The sequence below is a fragment of the Borostomias antarcticus genome (assembly GCF_949987555.1).
Source record: "Borostomias antarcticus genome assembly, chromosome: 2".
In the NCBI taxonomy this organism is placed as follows: domain Eukaryota; kingdom Metazoa; phylum Chordata; class Actinopteri; order Stomiiformes; family Stomiidae; genus Borostomias; species Borostomias antarcticus.
The window spans coordinates 36,089,190-36,113,106 of record NC_140235.1 but is presented as its reverse complement, the minus strand read 5'-3'; the positions used below and the strand labels follow the sequence as shown (position 1 = coordinate 36,113,106).

Here is a 23,917-nt window from a genome sequence, read left to right as displayed (position 1 = left end):
GGTAGGCTACATGTATCTATCTAGTTCTTTCTATTGGCCCGACTGTGTTGAGGCTTCCAGACACCATTGGTTCGCCTGCCGTGTGCGCTCTCCAAAACGCATTTCACGCACGGCCATGTTACCGGTAACAACATTATATACTATAGGCCTAAGCAAAACATATAATTTATAGGCTGCCAATAAATCCTTTCTGATAATTAACCAAGCCTTGATTGTCAACTTAGAAAAAGCTCTGCTTTTGTTGTTGTTACCCTTCAGGGCTTCCGTAATTATATCTAATGCTAAATGCTACTCTGTAGCCCCAATAACATGGCGGACATATAAGAGGCCACTGCTTCCAGTGCATGCAAGCTGGAAACATATCAGCATCGCCCAGCTGCTGGATGGAGGCATACACAGTGCCCAGTAGAGGACACCTGCAGACACACACACTAAGGAGGAAAGCATGACCAAAGTTTGCTGGTACAATTTCTGGTTAACCAGTAAACCTTCTGAGCTAGACTTTTGCCTATTTAACTGAGCTATTATTAAAATCCCAGCATGTTAATTCCATCATGTTGTCAAGGTCTGAGGAAAGCTGTTAGAACCAATAGCCTAATGTAAAACATCACTAAATTATCTAATTTATTTTGAGCATGTTTTTGTACAAACGAGTTGAACAGTGTCACATCTCAAGATCATGACAACATAATCCCTGTCGGCCTTGACAAAGAGTGCAGGTTCATCTTTAGCCCCCAGAAAGACTCACTTATTTGAAAACCTGCAAAATCATTAATCATGAATGCTCACAATTATACTGGAAACAGCCCATTCATTCACACCTTGCTTTAACTTTCTGGTCCATTCCAACTGCCTGTGTGTGAGAGACATGGAGAGAGAGAGAGAGAGAGAGAGAGAGAGAGAGAGAGAGAGAGAGAGAGAGAGAGAGAGGCAGACAGACAGACAGACAGAGAAAGGAGATTGTGCAATAGAATGAGAGGTGTGTGTGTGTGTGTGTGTGTGTGTGTGTGTTGAGAGAGAGAATGAGTGAAAGACAAATAGAGAGAGAGATGTGAAAGAGTGAGAAAGAGAGAGAGAGAGAGAGAGAGAGAGAGAGAACCAGAGGGGAAGTGAGGAGAGTGATCAAAAGTGTGTGTGTGTGTGTGTGTGTGTGTGTGTGTGTGTGTGTGTGTGTGTGTGTGTGTGTGTGTGTGTGTGTGTGTGTGTGGACAGTATGTGTAAACATGTGGAGAGCAGCAGGGGGACAGAGAGTTGCGATGCAGGATGCAGCAGAGAAAGACAGAGGAGGAGCAGATGGTCTAGAATTCTCAGGGTCTATTTCTGGAGAGATCAGCCTTTATGGCTGACTTAATTATGAGACAGAGATGATAGTCAACCCCTGGAAGAGGGATTGGAATAGGGAAGGAAATCTCCATTAAGCCCACAAGGAGCCTAAGGAGTCAGCAGCCCTGACAAAATGTCTTTACTGGCACTCTCTCATGACTTCTTGTAGGATTTTGAAATTGACTAAAAGAGTCTAAGTAAGAGGTAGCTTGTTTATTTCAATCCCAATTAACTGCTCATGTCGGAGCTCCTCTTCTGGTAAAGTAGCGCCAACTGCTCCATATTGTCCAATGACTCATCATCTTAATATGCCTGTTACCACAACAACTGTTTCACCAAAATATATTTTACAGTTGAGGCCTCTAGACGAATAACCATATATGTGCAATTTGATTGATTGATTGAATTCGATTTTGGGGGGATTGCTTGATCAGTAACACATTTACAGACCATACTGATAATATTTTGTGTGAATGATATACATCACTTGCAAGTATATGACAGTCTATGTAGTGCTATGCTTTTTCTCCCATATGCCAGAGTAAATCTGGTCCCCCCCCCCCCCAAAAAAAAAAACACAATAAAAAATGATTTAATTACTTAATAATGCCAATAGTCTTCTATTTTCCTCTCAATTTGATCTGCGCTGGTGATGACCCCGTCTGTTTGGCCTAGGACCCCCGCTGCCCCCCACACACACACATTTAATAGCCAATCAAATAAGGCTACACTCACCAAACTGTGAACAAACCCTGTAAATAAACTGAAGTAAACTAAACTGTTATTATTCAAGATGCCCCCCCAAAAGGCTAGGGTAAGCCATTTCAATCTGGCTTCTCCCCAATCAAATCTGCCAGGAGCCAGCTTTCCAATTTTCTTTCCAATCAAATCTTATCATGATTAAGAATCCTGCCTAGATATGTTCAACCACCATCAGTATCGTGTTAGCTTCTTGGCAGCAACAGCAAGTTGGCAACTATGGAAAATGTAGACCATGGGATTTTTGTGAAAAACAATTTCACAAATAATTACATTACTACCAACTGGAGGTTCCAGAAGCTTTTTGATGAAAACTATGGGAGTGCTAGCTATTGTACTTTTCAAAAGCTAGCTACATTGTTAGCTATGCCTACTCTTAGACTCAGAATTCTGCTCACTTAGCAACCCCTGGGCAACAAATGATTGTGTGTACCTTATTAACAATGTAACCAAGGCCAGTCAGAGACACAGTAAGTCCAAAAACCATGGTTGATACAGTACACGTTATTGTTTTTGTGGTCTGCCATGCCCTTGAACCTTTTTTTCTGCCATGCAGTTGGTATCGTCTTTGCTGTGAGATGAGTGATTAGTGTGCACTACCTTTTTTTTTAATCAAAAACTGATCTTGCTAAGCTTATGTTGCTGGCTGCCATGACTCAGTTTTGAAAACAGTTATCACGTTTTGCAATCAATGGTTGTTCATAATAGCAATTTCTTACATTTACAGTTGTGCTCTAAGTGTCATAGTCCTATTTCAATGTCACATGCACTTTTACTCTGTTGTGAAGTTTTAGTGTTTTATGGTTTTTTAGGTCTATATACTTTATCTATACATTTTCAGAGCTCTCTACCCAGATAGCAAGCAGATCTGGGCCATATACAGGCCAGATCTGGCCCTTGTTGCTTAGTTCCGGCCCATATATGGTCCAGAATCATTACACATCCGCTTGCTATCTGGGTAGAGTGTGGACAGATGATCAAAAACTCCAAAATCTGAAACAGCCCCACATACTAGGAATTTGACTAGGGTTAAGGCAAACGCCGTTGTAGACGACATTGGACAGGGTGCAGGGCAGGACAGGACAGTGCAAAGACATGACAGTGCAAAACAGTACAAAAAACAGTGCAAAATACTAAATACTAAATACAAATTAAAGCTGCTTCGCAGCGATGAGGCGGGGCCAGGCAATTTCCGACAAGTTTAGGAGCAATAAGCGAGAGAATAGGACAACAAGAAAGTTGACATTCCAATGTTCATTTTGTACATTCGTATCGTAAAACATTTGTAAAACATTTTGATGCGTCGATTTTGATAATTCAACAATGGTCAATGAGTTTGTGAATTACAGTCTGAAGATCCAGTGTAGCAAGTTTGGTGTTAATTGATTGAAAAATGTTGGATGAGATATGTTTATTAATTTTTACAGGTTTTGTTTGCTTTTCTTCATAATTGAACATTAACTTCAGCAGCTGTGTACTCAGTCAGTTGCCAATCAATTGATTTAGTCATTGTAATCCTCGGCGGGGGTTGGGTAGGGTTGCCAACAGCGATGTCTCCGATTCGTGGAGCTTGTGTTGGATTATGGGTAACGTAGTTTTCTCTGTATGAAGTGTTGGTTTCAGAGGACAGAATTAAACATATTTTAAAAAATTCAATTTTTGAGATAAAATTCTAAAAAAAAATCATACTACATCTTGGATATGTGGCTAATGTTGTCACTTTTTATGAGGATGATCAGCCATTGATTTGGCGAGAATAAATAGGAACTATATACAGAACTGTTAACAGTAAAACTTTTTGATGTGCTGTGGGCTCAATTTTTCATATTTCAAAAATCTGTGAGGATCGTTTGGTAAGGACAGTCTGAAGATACAGTAGATCAATTTTGGTGTCAATTGAACTAAAAATGTGGGAGGAGATAGGTTTGATAGGTTTTACAGTTTATGAAGAAATCAGAGTGATGGACTTCAAAATTCCTGCAAGGTCAAAGCGTATGAAAGTTTTGTCTCACTTGGGCCTACATTCACGTGGTGGTTTTACAGTGATAGCACCTATGGCTGATTTGTTATGATTTTTTTAAGTTTTAAACTTTAGACTGTTGCTGTAGCGCCACCTTCAGGTTTATTGACCTACAATGCAGGTTGAGGACTTTGGGTATACTACTGGAGCTATGTGCAAATCTTGGTGATTTTTTGTCCACGGGAAGTTAGACTTCAGTGGAAGATGGAGAATAATAATAATAATCAAAATTCCTGCAAGGTCAGAGTGTATGAAAGTTTTGTCTCACTTGGGCCTACATTCACGTGGTGGTTTTACTGTGATGGCACCTATGGCTGATTTGTTATGATTTTTTAAAGTTTTAAACTTTAGACTGTTGCTGTAGCGCCACCTTCAGCTTTATTGACCTACAATGCAGGTTGAGGACTTTGGGTTTAGTACTGGAGCTATGTGCACATTTTTGTGATTTTTTGTCCACAGGAAGTTAGACTTCAGTGGAAGATGGAGAATAATAATAATAAGTAAAACATTTTAATGCATTGTAAGCTCAATTTTGATAATTCAATAATCTGGTCAATGAGTTTGTGAATGACAGTTTGAAGATCCAGTGTAGCAACTTTAGTATTAATTGATTGAAAAATGTGGGTTACAGGTTTTGTTAGCTTTTTTTTCTTCATAATTGAACATTAACTTCAGCAGCTGTGTACTCAGTCAGTTGCCAATCAATCAATTTAGTCATTGTAATCCTCGGCGGGGGTTGGGTAGGGTTGCCAACAGCGATGTCTCAGATTCGTGGAGCTTGCGTTGGATTGTGGGTAATGTAGTTCTCTGTATGAAGTGTTGGTTTCAGAGGACAGAATTAAACATATTTTTAAAAATTCAATTTTTGAGATAAAATTCTGAAAAAAATCATACTACATCTTGGATATGTGGCCAATGTTGTCACTCTTTATGAGGATGATCAGACATTGATTTGGCGAGAATTAATAGGAACTGTATACAGAACTGTTAACAGTAAAACTTTTTGAAGTGCTGTGGGCTCTATTTTTCATATTTCAAAAATCTGTGAGGATCGTTTGGTAAGGACAGTCTGAAGATACAGTAGATCGGTTTTGGTGTCAATTGAACAAAAAATGTGGGAGGAGATAGGTTTGATAGGTTTTACAGTTTATGAAGAAATCAGAGTGATGGACTTCAAAATTCCTGCAAGGTCAAAGCGTATGAAAGTTTTGTCTCACTTGGGACTACATTCACGTGGTGGTTTTACAGTGATAGCACCTATGGCTGATTTGTTATGATTTTTTTAAAGTTTTAAACTTTAGACTGTTGCTGTAGCGCCACCTTCAGGTTTATTGACCTACAATGCAGGTTGAGGACTTTGGGTATAGGACTGGAGCTTTGTGCAAATTTTGGTGATTTTTTGTCCACGGGAAGTTAGACTTCAGTGGAAGATGGATAATAATAATAATTAAAGCTGCTTCGCAGCGATGAGGCGGGGCCAGGCAATTTCCGACAAGTTTAGGAGCAATAAGCGAGAGAATAGGACAACAAGAAAGTTGACATTCCAATGTTCATTTTGTACATTCGTATCGTAAAACATTTGTAAAACATTTTGATGCGTTGTAAGCTCGATTTTGATAATTCAACAATGGTCAATGAGTTTGTGAATTACAGTCTGAAGATCCAGTGTAGCAAGTTTGGTGTTAATTGATTGGAAAATGTTGGATGAGATATGTTTATTAATTTTTACAGGTTTTGTTTGCTTTTCTTCATAATTGAACATTAACTTCAGCAGCTGTGTACTCAGTCAGTTGCCAATCAATCGATTTAGTCATTGTAATCTTCGGCGGGGGTGGGGTAGGGTTGCCAACAGCGATGTCTCAGATTCGTGGAGCTTGCGTTGGATTGTGGGTAACGTAGTTTTCTCTGTATGAAGTGTTGGTTTCAGAGGACAGAATTAAACATATTTTAAAAAATTCAATTTTTGAGATAAAATTCCGAAAGAAATCATACTACATCTTGGATATGTGGCTAATGTTGTCACTTTTTATGAGGATGATCAGACATTGATTTGGCGAGAATTAATAGGAACTATATACAGAACTGTTAACAGTAAAACTTTTTGATGTGCCGTGGGCTCAATTTTTCATATTTCAAAAATCTGTGAGGATCGTTTGGTAAGGACAGTCTGAAGATACAGTAGATCAATTTTGGTGTCAATTGAACAAAAAATGTGGGAGGAGATAGGTTTGATAGGTTTAACAGTTTATGAAGAAATCAGAGTGATGGACTTAAAAATTCCTGCAAGGTCAAAGCGTATGAAAGTTTTGTCTCACTTGGGCCTACATTCACGTGGTGGTTTTACAGTGATAGCACCTATGGCTGATTTGTTATGATTTCTTAAAGTTTTAAACTTTAGCCTGTTGCTGTAGCGCCACCTTCAGGTTTATTGACCTACAATGCAGGTTGAGGACTTTGGGTATAGTACTGGAGCTATGTGCAAATTTTGGTGATTTTTTGTCCACGGGAAGTTAGACTTCAGTGGAAGATGGAGAATAATAATAATCAGAATTCCTGCAAGGTCAGAGTGTATGAAAGTTTTGTCTCACTTGGGCCTACATTCACGTGGTGGTTTTACTGTGATGGCACCTATGGCTGATTTGTTATGATTTTTTAAAGTTTTAAACTTTAGACTTTTGCTGTAGCGCCACCTTCAGCTTTATTGACCTACAATGCAGGTTGAGGACTTTGGGTTTAGTACTGGAGCTATGTGCACATTTTTGTGATTTTTTGTCCACAGGAAGTTAGACTTCAGTGGAAGATGGAGAATAATAATAATAAGTAAAACATTTTAATGCATTGTAAGCTCAATTTTGATAATTCAATAATCTGGTCAATGAGTTTGTGAATGACAGTTTGAAGATCCAGTGTAGCAACTTTAGTATTAATTGATTGAAAAATGTGGGTTACAGGTTTTGTTAGCTTTTTTTTTTCATAATTGAACATTAACTTCAGCAGCTGTGTACTCAGTCAGTTGCCAATCAATCGATTTAGTCATTGTAATCCTCGGCGGGGGTTGGGTAGGGTTGCCAACAGCGATGTCTCAGATTCGTGGAGCTTGCGTTGGATTGTGGGTAACGTAGTTTTCTCTGTATGAAGTGTTGGTTTCAGAGGACAGAATTAAACATATTTTAAAAAATTCAATTTTTGAGATAGAATTCTGAAAAAAATCATACTACATCTTGAATATGTGGCCAATGTTGTCACTTTTTATGAGGATGATCAGACATTGATTTGGCGAGAATTAATAGGAACTGTATACAGAACTGTTAACAGTAAAACTTTTTGAAGTGCTGTAGGCTCTATTTTTCATATTTCAAAAATCTGTGAGGATCGTTTGGTAAGGACAGTCTGAAGATACAGTAGATCGATTTTGGTGTCAATTGAACAAAAAATGTGGGAGGAGATAGGTTTGATAGGTTTTACAGTTTATGAAGAAATCAGAGTGATGGACTTCAAAATTCCTGCAAGGTCAAAGCGTATGAAAGTTTTGTCTCACTTGGGACTACATTCACGTGGTGGTTTTACAGTGATAGCACCTATGGCTGATTTGTTATGATTTTTTTAAAGTTTTAAACTTTAGACTGTTGCTGTAGCGCCACCTTCAGGTTTATTGACCTACAATGCAGGTTGAGGACTTTGGGTATAGGACTGGAGCTTTGTGCAAATTTTGGTGATTTTTTGTCCACGGGAAGTTAGACTTCAGTGGAAGATGGAGAATAATAATAATTATAATAATAATAATAATAATATAGGCAAATACAATAGGGTTCCGGCAGCTACGCTGCCTGGCCCCTAATAAATATAGCTGCAAGCAGCGATGTGGGGGCCAAGCGGGACGCACGACCAGCGCATCAAAGACAACAAGCAAAACATGTCAAAAGCCAGACATGGTTGAACAGGATTCGATCTCTGTACCTGCTGCTTGCAAGGCCGACACGCTAACCACTGTGCTACGCAGGATGTTGCGAAGTGAACCACCCTAGTCCACAAGGCATGTGAGCCTTCCCTAACCCCGTGAGTCTGAGTCCTGAGCACTTAATTAATATCACCTGGCAGGGTTGCTTCCTCTCGGTAGAGTGAGAGGGGGGGGTGTCGTTGTTTAAATTGGCACACAGCGAAAAGTATACATAGCATAGCTCAACTATTTACTTCTTCAGAATCCAGACAATCACGCGAACATTTCCATGTATAAAATGTCCTTCGGTCTTCAGAAGTGTAGGAGAGGTGAAGAGTTAGAAACAGTTAGAGATTCTAGAGCGAAGAGAGATTTTCTAGAGCGTGGCTCCATTGATTTCAATGGAGGGGGGGGAGTCATTATTCGAACTGTCCCAGAGTGAAAAATATACATCGAAGAGCTTAGCTTTTTTGATTTTATGAATCCCAAGAGTCGTGTGAACGTTTTGATATATAAAATGTGTATGAGCTGTGAGAATTAGAAGAGGGATGGCAGTTTAGAAAATGTGTGACTTTTTCCAAAAACCTCTGAAACTGGTGAAATTGTGCAGAGGACAAAAAGTGTTTCTTTCATTCTGCAATCAAACAAATGAAGTAATAATGAAACCATGGGGTGTTTTGAACTCGGCATGAGCCAGGGAATCCATTGCTACCATCATTTTGAAGATTGGACATACAGTTCAAAAGTTACTGGCATAAACGCAACTCCAACTTTGACACGCTGGTGGCGCTAGAGTGCACAAGATGTCAACATAAGGCTTGGTGACAGATGTCATGGGTGTGTCCCGGATGAGTGTGCCAAATGTGGTTTTGATAGATTAAAACATTACTGAGATATGACCCCAGTTCCTGTTTTGCAGCTTTTCGGCCAATTTTGATTGGCTGTCACGAGGGAACGCAATGGACAATCAAAAATATCTGTAAGACTTTTGTGGACATCGGTCTATAGATTGTGTATACTGCGTGTGGTGCAGATTGGTGAAAAAACCTAGGAGGAGATACATTTTGAGTGTTTTACACTAAATCCAATATGGCGGGAAATCAAATATGGTGGAAAATGATGTCATAGGGTGCGTTGAACTTGGCTTGAGCGAAGGAATCCAACGCTGCCTCGTTTTTGAAAACCAGGCTTACAGGTCAAAAGTTGCATGCACAAATGCACCTCCAACTTTGACACGTTGGTGGCGCTAGAGCGTTCAAGCTGTGGACATGGGTCTTGGTGAGAAGACTTTGGGGACTGTCATGAATGAGTGTGCCAATTTTCCCAACTTTTTACCATACGGTTCTATGGGCTGCCATAGACTCCAATGGCAGAAGAATAATAATAAATAACTAGAAAATTGCATTTCCTGCAGAAAATGCGTGTGAATGCTGAGCAGCTGAACGGAATAGCAAAAGCATTGCTGAAAATGCATGAATGTGAAAAATCTGAAATGTCAAATACATCACATCTGAATGGTTGAAAATCCTGGAAGCTGAAAAGCCTGGAAGCTGAAAAACCTTGAAGCTTAGCTGAACTGTGAAACTGGCAGAATTGGAAGCTGAAGAGCATTACATAAAGAAGCTAAGAACTTAAATACATTGCTACAAAAGCTGGAAGATAAACTGTTACACTGTAATGATGGAATGTATTGCTTAAAAGATTAGAGGCTGAAAAACCTGGAAGCTGGAATGTGAAACTGGCAGAATTGGAAGCTGAAGTGCATTGCCTAAAGAAGCTAAAGACTTAACTACATTGCTACAAAAGCTGGAAGATAAACTGTAATACTGCCAAAGATGAAACATGAAATAAATGATGGAATGTATTGCTAAAAAGCTTGTAAGCTGGAAAACCTGGAAGCTTAGCTGAAATGTGAAACTGGCAGAATTGGAACTGCATTACCTAAAGAAGCTAAGAACTTAAATACTTTTAAACCTTTCAACCTGAGTAGTTTTAGCCTTGAACTGAGCCTTTAGCTTGAAAGATGAGTAATAGAGTAATACTGTCAAAGCTGAAACATGGAATAAATGATGGAATGTATAGCTTAAAAGGTTGGAAGCCTGTCAGGGACAGTACAGTGACCTCTGGGCAATCTCTATGCACACAACGGTGAAGACTGTGTGTCTCTAGCCCACATGGGCTGAGTTCTGTGGTCCATGGCGTGGATAATGGTGTGGTGGAAAGACTCCGCCCCCTTGGGTCACAACCCATCGGGGACAGTACAGTGACCTCTTGGCAATTTCCATGCACCCACCCGTGAAGACCATGTGTCTCTAACCCGGTCTGAGTTGTGTTGGCCGTGGCATGTTCAGTGGTGTGGTGAAGAGACTCCGCCCCCTCGGGTCAGAGCCGGTAATGGCCAGTGTAGACCGTGCCGACCTGTCTTCACCAGTGAAGACCGTGTGTCTCTTTCCACCTCAGAGGCTGTGTTGTGAGGTCCGTGGCGTGGTAGTGGCATGGTGGTGAGACTCCGCCCCCTTGGGTCAGAGCTGGTCATAGACAGTATAGGCCGCACTGGGCTATCCACCTGCCTTCACCAGTGAAGACCGTGTGTCTCTAGCCACCTCAGAGGCTGTGTTGTGAAGTCCGTGGCGTGGATAGTGGCGTGATTGCGAGACTCCGCCCCCTCGGGTCAGAGCCGGTTGTGGACAGTGTAGGCCGCACCGGACTACCCACCTGCCTTCACCAGTGACGACCGTGTGTCTCTAGCCACCTCAGAGGCTGTGTTGTGAGGTCCGAGGCGTGGTAGTGGCGTGGTGGCGAGACTCCGCCCCCTCGGGTCAGAGCCGGTTTTGGACAGTATAGGCCGCACTGGGCTACCCACCTGCCTTCACCAGTGAAGGCCGTGTGTCTCTAGCCACCTCAGAGGCTGTGTTGTGAGGTCCGTGGCGTGGATAGTGGCGTGGTGGCGAGACTCCGCCTTCTTAGGTCATAGCCAGTCTTGGACAGTGTAGGCCGTGCCGGGCTACCCACCTGCCTTCACCAGTGAAGACCGTGTGTCTCTAGCCACCTCAGAGGCTGTGTTGTGAGGTCCGTGGCGTGGATAGTGGCGTGATAGCGAGACTCCGGCCCCTCCAGTCAGAGCAGGTCGGGGGCAGTGCAATGACATCCGGGCAATCTCCATACACCCAACAGTGAAGACCGTGTGTCTGTAGCTCACTCAGGGTCTTAGTTGTGGTGTCTGTGTTGTGGATAGTGACGTGGTGACGGGACTCCGCCCCCTCGGGTCACAGCCAGTTGTGGACAGTGTAGGCCGCACCAGGCTACCCACCTGCCTTCACCAGTGAAGACCGTGTGTCTCTAGCCACCTCAGAGGCTGTGTTGTGAGGTCCGTGGCGAGGTAGTGGCGTGATGGTGAGACTCCGCCCCCTCGGGTCAGAGCAGGTCGCGGGCAGTGCAGTGACGACCAGGCAATCTCCCTGCAACCACCAGTGAAGACCGTCTGTCTGTAGCTCACTCAGGGTCTTAGTTGTGCTGTCTGTGTTGTGGATAGTGACGTGGTGGCGAGACTCCGCCCCCTCGGGTCAGAGCCGGTTGTGGACAGTGTAGGCCGCACCGGGCTACCCACCTGCCTTCACCAGTGAAGACCGTGTGTCTCTAGCCACCTCAGAGGCTGTGTTGTGAGTTCCGAGGCATGGTAGTGGCGTGGTGGCAAGACTCCGCCCCCTTGGGTCAGAGCCGGTCGAGGACAGTGTACTGCTCTCTGGGCCACCCACATTCTCCAGGCAACCCACATGCATGCAACTGTGAAAACTGTGTCTTTAGCCAACTCAGGGGCTGAGATGTGGGGACCGTGGCGTAGATAATGGCGTGATGGCGAGACTCCATCCCCTCGGGTCAGAGCAAGTCAGGAGCAGGTCAGTGACCGCCAGGCCATCCCCATGCACCCCTCATTGGAGACCGTGTGTCTATAGCCCACTCCGTGGCCGAACAGTAGCTGTGGAGGTTTTGTATAGGAGTTGAAGTGAGAAGCAGGTGCAGTGAGAAGCAGTGTGTTTGTTATAAGTACAGCTACTGTAGTACTACACTGAAAATGTATTTAACCACTCATCATAACTCATAGTTTTATTGAGTGCAATAGCTGAAAGAGTAGAAAAGGTATTAATATGAGTTTACAGCCTGAAAAAGTGTCATTCTGAATATTTCTTTGAATATAAGGAAGGTAGGAAGGAAGGAAGGAAGGAAGGAAGGAAGGAGGGAAGGAAGGAAGGCAGGAGGGAGGGAGGGAAGGAAGGAAGGAAGGAAGGAAGGAAGGAAGGAAGGAAGGAAGGAAGGAAGGAAGGAAGGAAGGAAGGAAGGAATATGAATGCTACCACAGTAGTCATAAAAGGGTGCCAGTACAGAGAGCCTGCGCGTGTCCCCAAATTCAAATCTCAACTGACACTGAGCATCCTCTCATTCACTTCAATGGAAAGGCATGCCGGCTTCAGACAGCTCTCTCTCAAAAAGTATAAATGCTACAGCTTAGCTATTGACACCGTAGGAATCCTGAGAACTTGCTGAACATTTGTATGTATAATTGTCCGTGTAGCTTAAAAACTGTAGGCATGGCAACGAGTTAGAAAAAGGGTTAAAATGCAAAATCAGCAGCTCAAAAGTCAGTGTGGGCCCATACGTTTCAATGGAGAGCGCAGTTGCCGAACAAATTGTCATGAAGAGAAAACTATAAGTCACACGGCGTAGATACTTACATTGTACGAATCAGCACAGTTGTGTGAACGTTTTAATGTAGAATATGTGTATGAGCTGTTAAAACTGTAGGAGCGACAGCAGTTTACAAAACGTGTAGATGTTTTCAAAACACAGGCTGCCACACTCTAAATACTGAACATTCCACACATCCACTTCAATGTTAAAAAAGGTCCAAAACAAACTTAAATTACATAAAAACTACAAGGAATTTCAAAACTCTGAATAGATCCTTTACTCAGCTAAAGGTCCTGAACATTTTAAACTTTGAAGGAGGTTTCTAGCACAAAAAATGAAGGAGGAGATAGGTTTCAAAGCTGACAAGGGGTTTCAAGGTCTGCCATAGACTTCCATTGTAAATTTTGTTTGAGAAAAGCGGAATATTTTGAAAAGTATAAAATATATTAAAAATCTGAAAGATATCCCATAAAGACCTTAACAAGCTGAACATTTTGATAGTTGAATGGTTTCTGTAGCTCAAAGTATGAAGGAGTTGAAGGCTGAAGAAGGTTTCAAAACTCCCCCATAGACTTCCATTCAAAAAAATTGTTGAAAAAGTTGAATATTTTAAAAAGTATAAAAGGTATAAAAAATCTGAAAGTATTCCGCGCATGTCCTTAACAAGCTGAACATTTTGATACTTGAATGGTTTAAGTGGCTCAAAGTATGAAGGAGCTGCAGAGAGCCAAAAAACGTACGGAAGAAGAAGTAAAAAAAACTAGAAAATTGCATTTCCTGCAGAAAATGCGTGTGAATGCTGAGCAGCTGAACGGAATAGCAAAAGCATTGCTGAAAATGCATGAATGTGAGAAATCTGAAATGTCAAATGCATCACACCTGAATTGTTGAAAATCCTGGAAGCTGAAAAGCCTGGAAGCTGAAAAACCTTGAAGCTTAGCTGAACTGTGAAACTGGCAGAATTGGAAGCTGAAGTGCATTACATAAAGAAGCTAAGAACTTAAATACATTGCTACAAAAGCTGGAAGATAAACTGTTACACTGTAATGATGGAATGTATTGCTAAAAAGATTGGAAGCTGAAAAACCTGGAAGCTGAAATGTGAAACTGGCAGAATTGGAAGCTGAATTGCATTGCCTAAAGGAGCTAAAAACTTAAATACATTGCTATAAAAGCTGGAAGATAAACGGTAATACTGTCAAAGCTGGAACATGGAATAAATGATGGAATATATTGCTAAAAAGCTTGTAGGCTGGAAAACCTGGAAGCTTAGCTGAAATGTGAAACTGGCAGAATTGGAACTGCATAACCTAAAGAAGCTAAGAACTTAAATACTTTTAAACTTTTCAACCTGAGTAGTTTAAGCCTTGAACTGAGCCTTTAGCTTGAAAGATGAGCAATAGAGTAATACTGTCAAATCTGAAAGATGGAATAAATGATGGAATGTATAGCTTAAGAGCTTGGAAGCCTGTCGGTGACAGTACAGTGATCTCTGGGCAATCTCTATGCACCAGATGGTGAAGGCCGTGTGTCTCTAGCCCACATGGGCTGAGTTCTGTGGTCTATGGCGTGGATAGTGGCGTGGTGGAAAGACTCTGCCGCCTTGGTCACCGTTGGTCAGGGGCAGTGCATTGACCTCCGGGCAATCTCCTTAGTGAAGGCCGTGTGTCTCTAGCTCACTCAGGGGCCGAGTTGTGGGGTCTGTGGTGTAGATAGTGGCGTGGTGGCGAGACTCCCCCTCCTTGGGTCACAACATGTCGGGGACCGTACAGTGACCTCTTGGCAATCTCCATGCACCCACCCGTGAAGACCATGTGTCTCTAACCCGGTCTGAGTTGTGTTGTCCATGGCATGTTCAGTGGTGTGCTGAAGAGACTCCGCCCCCTCGGGTCAGAGCCGGTAATGGCCAGTGTAGACCGTGCCGACCTGTCTTCACCAGTGAAGACCGTGTGTCTCTTGCCACCTCAGAGGCTGTGTTGTGAGGTCCGTGGCGTGGTAGTGGCATGGTGGTGAGACTCCGCCCCCTTGGGTCAGAGCTGGTCATGGACAGTATAGGCCGCACTGGACTATCCACCTGCCTTCACCAGTGAAGACCGTGTGTCTCTAGCCACCTCAGAGGGTGTGTTGTGAAGTCCGTGGCGTGGATAGTGGCGTGATTGCGAGACTCCGCCCCCTCGGGTCAGAGCCGGTTGTGGACAGTGTAGGCGGCACCGGACTACCCACCTGCCTTCACCAGTGACGACCGTGTGTCTCTAGTCACCTCAGAGGCTGTGTTGTGAGGTCCGAGGCGTGGTAGTGGCGTGGTGGCGAGACTCCGCCCCCTCGGGTCAGAGCCGGTTGTGGACAGTGTAGGCCGCACTGGACTACCCACCTGCCTTCACCAGTGAAGACCGTGTGTCTCTAGTCACCTCAGAGGCTGTGTTGTGAGGTCCGAGGCGTGGTAGTGGCGTGGTGGCGAGACTCCGCCCCCTCGGGTCAGAGCCAGTCGTGGACAGTGTAGACCGCACCGGGTTACCCACCTGCCTTCACCAGTGAAGACCGTGTGTCTCTAGCTGCCTCAGAGGCTGTGTTGTGAGGTGCGTGGCGTATTAGTGGCATGATGGCGAGACTCCGCCCCCTTGGGTCCGAGCCGGTCTTGGACAGTGTACGCTGCTCTGGGCCTCCCACCTGCCCCCACCGGCAATGACCCTGTGTCCTTAGCCCACTCAGGGTCTGAGTTGTGGGGTGCGTGGCGAGGATAGTGGCGTGGTGGCGAGACTCCGCCCCCTTGGGTCAGAGCTGGTCGTGGACAGTGTAGGCCGTGCCGGGCTACCCACCTGCCTTCACCAGTGAGGACCGTGTGTCTCTATCCACCTCAGAGGCTGTGTTGTGAGGTCCGTGGCATGGATAGTGGCGTGATGGCGAAACTCCGCCCCCTCTGGTCAGAGCAGGTCGGGGGCAATGCACTGACATCCGGGGAATTGCCATGCACCCAACAGTGAAGCCGTGTCTGTAGCTCACTCAGGGACTGAGATGTGGGGACAGTGGCGTGGATAGTGGCGTGGAGACGAGACTCCGCCCCCTCAGGTCAGAGCTGGTCGAGGAGAGTGTACTGCTCCCCGGGCCACCCACATGCACCCAACCGTGAAAACTGCATCTTTAGCCAACTCAGGGTCTGAGATGTTGGGACGTAGGCGTGGATAGTGGCGTGGTGGCAAGACTCCGCCCCCTCAGGTCAGAGGTTGTGGGGGGCAGGTCAGTGATTGCCAGGCCATCCCCATGCACCCCTCATCCCACCATGTGTCTATAGCCCTCTCCGGGGCGGAGCAGTAGCTGTAGAGGTGTTGTGTGGAAGTTGAGGTTAGAAGCAGTAGTAGTGAAAAGCAGTAGGTGTTTGTTATAAGTACTGCTAGTACTACACTCAAAAATAGATTAGACCACTCATCATAACTCATAGTTTTATTGAGTTCAATAGCTGAAAGAGGAGAAAATATATTAATATGAGTTTACAGCCTGAAAAAGTGTCATTCTGAATATTTCTTTGAATATAAGTAAGGAAGGAAGGAAGGAAAGAAGGATGGATGAAAGGAAGGAAGGATGGAAGGAAGGAAGGATGGAAGGATGGAAGAAAGGAATATGAATGCTGCCACAATAGTCATAAAAGGGTGCCTGTACAGAGAGCCTGCGCGTGTCCCCAAATTCAAATCTCAACTGACACTGAGCATCCTCTCATTCACTTCAATGGAAAGGCATGCCGGCTTCAGACAGCTCTCTCTCAAAAAGTATAAAGGCTACAGCTTAGCTATTGACATCGTAGGAATCCTGAGAACTTGCTGAACATTTGTATGTATAACTGTCCGTGTAGCTTAAAAACTGTAGGCATGGCGACGAGTTAGAAAAAGTGTAAAAATGCAAAACTAGCAGCTCAAAAGTTAGAGGGTGGGCCCATACGTTTCAATGGAGAGCGCAGTTGCCAAACAAATCGTCATAGAGCCACAACTATAAGTCACACGGCTTAGAGACTTACATTGTACGAATCAGCACAGTTGTGTGAACATTTTAATGTATAATATGTGTAAGAGCTATTAAAACTGTAGGAGTGACAGCAGTTTACAAAACGTGTAGATATTTTCAAAAAACAGGCTACCACACTCTAGAAACTGAACATTCCACACATCCGCTTCAATGTTAAAAAAGGTCCAAAACAAACTTAAATTACATAAAAACTATAAGGAATTTTAAAAATCTGTTGAATGCGTTAAATGTGCTAAAGGTCCTGAACATTTTAAACTTTGAAGGAGGTTTCTAGCACAAAAAATGAAGGAGGAGATAGGTTTCAAAGCTGATGAGGGGTTTCAAGGTCTGCCATAGACTTCCATTGTAATTTTTTTTTGAGAAAAGCTGAATATTTTGAAAAGTATAAAATAAATTAAAAATCTGAAAGATATCCCATAAAGACCTTAACAAGCTGAACATTTTGATAGTTGAATGGTTTCTGTAGCTCAAAGTATGAAGGAGTTGAAGGCTGAAGAAGGTTTCAAAACTCCCCCATAGACTTCCATTCAAAAAAAATGTTGAAAAAGTTGAATATTTTAAAAAGTATAAAAGGTATAAAAAATCTGAAAGAATTCCGCGCATGTCCTTAACAAGCTGAACATTTTGATACTTGAATGGTTTAAGTGGCTCAAAGTATGAAGGAGCTACAGAGAGCCAAAAAACGTACGGAAGAAGAAGTAAGAATAACTAGAAAATTGCATTTCCTGCAGAAAATGCGTGTGAATGCTGAGCAGCTGAACGGAATAGCAAAAGCATTGCTGAAAATTCATGAATGTGAAAAATCTGAAATGTCAAATGCATCACACCTGAATGGTTGAAAATCCTGGAAGCTGAAAAGCCTGGAAGCTGAAAAACCTTGAAGCTTAGCTGAACTGTGAAACTGGCAGAATTGGAAGCTGAAGTGCATTACATAAAGAAGCTAAGAACTTAAATACATTGCTACAAAAGCTGGAAGATAAACTGTTACACTGTAATGATGGAATGTATTGCTAAAAAGATTGGAAGCTGAAAAACCTGGAAGCTGAAATGTGAAACTGGCAGAATTGGAAGCTGAATTGCATTGCCTAAAGAAGCTAAAAACTTAAATACATTGCTATAAAAGCTGGAAGATAAACGGTAATACTGTCAAAGCTGGAACATGGAATAAATGATGGAATATATTGCTAAAAAGCTTGTAGGCTGGAAAACCTGGAAGCTTAGCTGAAATGTGAAACTGGCAGAATTGGAACTGCATAACCTAAAGAAGCTAAGAACTTAAATACTTTTAAACTTTTCAACCTGAGTAGTTTAAGCCTTGAACTGAGCCTTTAGCTTGAAAGATGAGCAATAGAGTAATACTGTCAAATCTGAAAGATGGAATAAATGATGGAATGTATAGCTTAAGAGCTTGGAAGCCTGTCGGCGACAGTACAGTGATCTCTGGGCAATCTCTATGCACCAGATGGTGAAGGCCGTGTGTCTCTAGCCCACATGGGCTGAGTTCTGTGGTCCATGGCGTGGATAGTGGCGTGGTGGAAAGACTCCGCCGCCTTGGTCACCGTTGGTCAGGGGCAGTGCTTTGACCTCCGGGCAATCTCCTTAGTGAAGGACGTGTGTCTCTAGCTCACTCAGGGGCCGAGTTGTGGGGTCTGTGGTGTAGATAGTGGCGTGGTGGCGAGACTCCCCCTCCTTGGGTCACAACATGTCGGGGACAGTACAGTGACCTCTTGGCAATCTCCATGCACCCACCCGTGAAGACCATGTGTCTCTAACCCGGTCTGAGTTGTGTTGTCCATGGCATGTTCAGTGGTGTGGTGAAGAGACTCCGCCCCCTCGCGTCAGAGCCGGTAATGGCCAGTGTAGGCCGTGCCGACCTGTCTTCACCAGTGAAGACCGTGTGTCTCTAGCCACCTCAGAGGCTGTGTTGTGAGGTCCGTGGCGTGGTAGTGGCATGGTGGTGAGACTCCGCCCCCTTGGGTCAGAGCTGGTCATGGACAGTATAGGCCACACTGGGCTATCCACCTGCCTTCACCAGTGAAGACCGTGTGTCTCTAGCCACCTCAGAGGCTGTGTTGTGAGGTCCGTGGCGTGGATAGTGGTGTGATTGCGAGACTCCGCCCCCTCGGGTCAGAGCCAGTTGTGGACAGTGTAGGCCGCACCGGACTACCCACCTGCCTTCACCAGTGACGACCGTGTGTCTCTAGCCACCTCAGAGGCTGTGTTGTGAGGTCCGAGGCGTGGTGGCGAGACTCCGCCCCCTCGGGTCAGAGCCGGTTGTGGACAGTGTAGGCCGCACCGGACTACCCACCTGCCTTCACCAGTGAAGACCGTGTGTCTCTAGCCACCTCAGAGGCTGTGTTGTGAGGTCCGAGGCGTGGTAGTGGCGTGGTGGCGAGACTCCGCCCCCTCGGGTCAGAGCCGGTTGTGGACAGTGTAGGCCGCACTGGACTACCCACCTGCCTTCACCAGTGAAGACCGTGTGTCTCTAGCCACCTCAGAGGCTGTGTTGTGAGGTCCGTGGCGTGGATAGTGGTGTGATTGCGAGACTCTGCCCCCTCGGGTCAGAGCCGGTTGTGGACAGTGTAGGCCGCACCGGACTACCCACCTGCCTTCACCAGTGACGACCGTGTGTCTCTAGCCACCTCAGAGTCTGTGTTGTGAGGTCCGACGCGTGGTAGTGGCGTGGTGGCGAGACTCCGCCCCCTCGGGTCAGAGCCGGTTGTGGACAGTGTAGGCCGCACCGGACTACCCACCTGCCTTCACCAGTGAAGACCGTGTGTCTCTAGCCACCTCAGAGGCTGTGTTGTGAGGTCCGAGGCATGGTAGTGGCGTGGTGGCGAGACTCCGCCCCCTCGGGTCAGAGCCGGTTGTGGACAGTGTAGGCCGCACTGGACTACCCACCTGCCTTCACCAGTGAAGACCGTGTGTCTCTAGCCACCTCAGAGGCTGTGTTGTGAGGTCCGTGGCATGGATAGTGGCGTGATGGCGAGACTCCGCCCCCTCTGGTCAGAGCAGGTCGGGGGCAATGCACTGACATCCGGGGAATTGCCATGCACCCAACAGTGAAGCCGTGTCTGTAGCTCACTCAGGGGCTGAGATGTGGGGACAGTGGCGTGGATAGTGGCGTGGAGACGAGACTCCGCCCCCTCAGGTCAGAGCTGGTCGAGGAGAGTGTACTGCTCCCCGGGCCACCCACATGCACCCAACCGTGAAAACTGCATCTTTAGCCAACTCAGGGTCTGAGATGTTGGGACGGTGGCGTGGATAGTGGCGTGGTGGCAAGACTCCGCCCCCTCAGGTCAGAGGTTGTGGGGGGCAGGTCAGTGATTGCCAGGCCATCCCCATGCACCCCTCATCCCACCATGTGTCTATAGCCCACTCCGGGGCCGAGCAGTAGATGTGGAGGTGTTGTATGGAAGTCGAGGTTAGAAGAAGTAGCAGTGAAAAGCAGTAGGTGTTTGTTATAAGTACTGCTAGTACTACACTCAAAAATAGATTAGACCACTCATCATAACTCATAGTTTTATTGAGTTCAATAGCTGAAAGAGGAGAAAATATATTAATATGAGTTTACAGCCTGAAAAAGTGTCATTCTGAATATTTCTTTGAATATAAGTAAGGAAGGAAGGAAGGAAGGAAAGAAGGATGGATGAAAGGAAAGAAGGATGGAAGGAAGGAAGGATGGAAGGATGGAAGAAAGGAATATGAATGCTGCCACAATAGTCATAAAAGGGTGCCTGTACAGAGAGCCTGCGCGTGTCCCCAAATTCAAATCTCAACTGACACTGTGAGCATCCTCTCATTCACTTCAATGGAAAGGCATGCCGGCTTCAGACAGCTCTCCCTCAAAAAGTATGAAGGTCACAGCCTAGATATTGACACCCTAGGAATCCTGAGAAAATGCTGAACATTTAAGGCTATGATATGTCCATGTAGCTTAAAAACTGTAGGCATGGCGACGAGTTAGAAAAAGTGTAAAAATGCAAAATTAGCAGCTCAAAAGTTAGAGGGTGGGCCCATACGTTTCAATGGAGAGCGCAGTTGCCGAACAAATCGTCATACAGCCAAAACTATAAGTCACATGGCTTAGAGACTTACATTGTACGAATCAGCACAGTTGTGTGAACGTTTTAATGTAGAAAATGTGTATGAGCTGTTAAAACTGTAGAAGCGACAGCAGTTTACAAAACGTGCAGATGTTTTCAAAATACGAGCTGCTACACTGTAAAAACTGAACATTCCACACATCCACTTCAATGTTAAAAAGGGTCCCAAACAAACTTAAATTACATAAAAACTATAAGGAATTTTGAAAATCTGTTGAATGCGTTAAATGTGCTAAAGGTCCTGAACATTTTAAACTTTGAAGGAGGTTTCTAGCACAAAAAATGAAGGAGGAGATAGGTTTCAAAGCTGAAGAGAATTTCAAGGTCCAGCCATAGACTTCCATTGTAAAAAAAATATTGAAAAAGCTGAATATTTTAAAAAGTATAAAAGATATTAAAAATCTGAAAGATATCCCACAAAGACCTTAAAGAGCTGAACATTTTGATAGTTGAATGGTTTCTGTAGCTCAAAGTATGAAGGAGTTGAAGGCTGAAGAAGGTTTCAAAACTCCCCCATTGACTTCCATTCAAAAAAACTGTTGAAAAAGTTGAATATTTTAAAAAGTATAAAAGGTATAAAAAATCTGAAAGGATTCCGCGCATGTCCTTAACAAGCTGAACATTTTGATACTTGAATGGTTTAAGTGGCTCAAAGTATGAAGGAGCTACAGAGAGCCAAAAAACGTACGGAAGAAGAAGTAAAAAAAAAAATAAAGAACTGGATAACAATAGTGTGAATGCTTGCAGCATTCACACTAATAATAAACTATAAAGAACTGGATAACAATAGTGTGAATGCTCTAAAGCATTCACACTAACTAGAAAATTGCATTTCCTGCAGAAAATGCGTGTGAATGCTGAGCAGCTGAACGGAATAGCAAAAGCATTGCTGAAAATGCATGAATATGAAAAATCTGAAATGTCAAATGCATCACACCTGAACGGCTGAAAATCCTGAAAGCTAAAAAGCCTGGAAGCTAAAAAACCTTGAAGCTCATTTGAACTGTGAAACTGGCAGAATTGGAAGCTGAAGTGCATTACATAAAGCAGCTAAGAACTTAAATACATTGCTACAAAAGCTGGAAGATACACTGTAATGATGGAATGTATAGCTAAAAAGATTGGAAGCTGAAGAACCTGGAAGCTTAGCTGAAATATGAAACTGGGAGAGTTGGAATCTGAAGTGCATTGCCTAAATATGCTAAAAGCTTAAATACATTGCTGCAAAAGCTGGAAGATAAACTGTAATACTGTCAAAGCTGAAACATGGAATAAATGATGGAAATTATTGATAAAAAGCTTGTAGGCTGGAAAACCTGGAAGCCTAGCTGGAATGTGAAACTGGCAGAATTGGAACTGCATTACCTAAAGAAGCTAAGAACTTAAATACTTTCAAACTTTTCAACCTGAGTAGTTTAAGCCTTGAACTGAGCCTTTAGCTTGAAATATGAGCAATAGAGTAATACTGTCAAAGCTGAAAGATGGAATGATTGATGGAATGTATAGCTTAAAAGCTTGGAAGCCTGTCGGGACAGTACAGTGACCACTGGGCAATCTCTATGCACCAGACGGTGAAGTGCGTGTGTCTCTAGACCACAATGGCTGAGTTCTATGGTCCATGGCGTGGATAGTGGCGTGGTGGAAAGACTCCGCCCCCTTGGGTCACAACCCATCGGGGACAGTACAGTGACCTCTTGGCAATCTCCATGCACCCAACCGTGAAGATCATGTGTCTCTAGCCCACTCAAGGGCTGAGTTGTGGTGTCCGTGGCGTGGTGGCGAGACTCCGCCCCCTTGAGTCAGAGCCAGTCGTGGACACTGTAGGCCGTGCCGGGCTACCCACCTGCCTTCACCAGTGAAGACCGTGTGTCTCTAGCCACCTCAGAGGCTGTGTTGTGAGGTCCGAGGCGTGGTAGTGGCGTGGTGGCTAGACTCCGCCCCCTCAGGTCAGAGCCGGTCGGGGGCAGTGCACTGAAATCCGGGCAATCTCCCTGCACCCACCAGTGTAGACTGTTTGTCTGTAGCTCACTCAGGGTCTTAGTTGTGGTGTCTGTGGCGTGGATAGTGGCGTGGTGGCGAGACTCCGCCCACTTGGGTGATAGCCGGTCATGGACAGTATAGGCCGTGCTGGGCTACCCACCTGCCTTCAGCAGTGAAGACCGTGTGTCTCTAGCCACCTCAGAGGCTGTGTTGTGAGGTCCGTGGCGTGGATTGTGGCGTGATGGCGAGACTCCGCCCCCTCCGGACAGAGCAGGTCGGGGGCAGTGCACTGACATCCGGGCAATCTCCATGCACCCTACAGTGAAGACCGTGTGTCTGTAGCTCACTCAGGGGCTGAGTTGTGTGCACAGTGGCGTGGATAGTGGCGTGGTGACGAGACTCCGCCCCATCGGGTCAGAGCCGGTCGAGGACAGTCTACTGCTCCCCGGGCCACACACATGCACCCAACCGTGAAAACTGCATCTTAAGCCAACTCAGGGTCTGAGACGTGGGGACGGTGGCGTGGATAGTGGCGTGGTGGCGAGACTCCACCCCCTCAGATCAGACGTTGTTGGGGGCAGGTCAGTGATTGCCAGGCCATCCCCATGCACCCCTCATTGGAGACCATGTGTCTATAGCCCACTCCGGGGCCGAGCCGTAGCTGTAGAGGTGTTGTATGGAAGTTGAGGTTAGAAGCAGTAGCAGGGAAAAGCAGTAGGTGTTTGTTATAAGTACTGCTATTACTACACTCAAAAATAGATTAGACCACTCATCATAACTCATAGTTTTATTGAGTTCAATAGCTGAAAGAGGAGAAAATATATTAATATCAGTTTGCAGCCTGAAAAAGAGTGTCATTCTAAATATTTCTTTAACTATGAGGAAGGAAGGAAGGAAGGAAGGAAGGAAGGAAGGAAGGAAGGAAGGAAGGAAGGAAGGATGGATGGAAGAAAGGAAGGATGGAAGGAAGGAAGGAAGGAAGGATGGAATATGAATGCTACCACAGTAGTCATAAAAGGGTGCCTGTACAGAGAGCCTGCGCGTGTCCCCAAATTCAAATCTCAACTGACACTGAGCATCCTCTCATTCACT

The 23,917-nt window shown here is 44.7% G+C and overlaps 1 protein-coding gene across 1 annotated transcript in view; it reads right to left on the bottom strand.

The window, feature by feature from the left end:
- LOC311322782 (leucine-rich repeat transmembrane neuronal protein 4) overlaps positions 1-23,917 on the bottom strand; it is a gene marked incomplete at both ends in the record, with an annotated part of 185,468 nt that overhangs the window by 135,790 nt on the left and 25,761 nt on the right. The window lies entirely within an intron of this gene.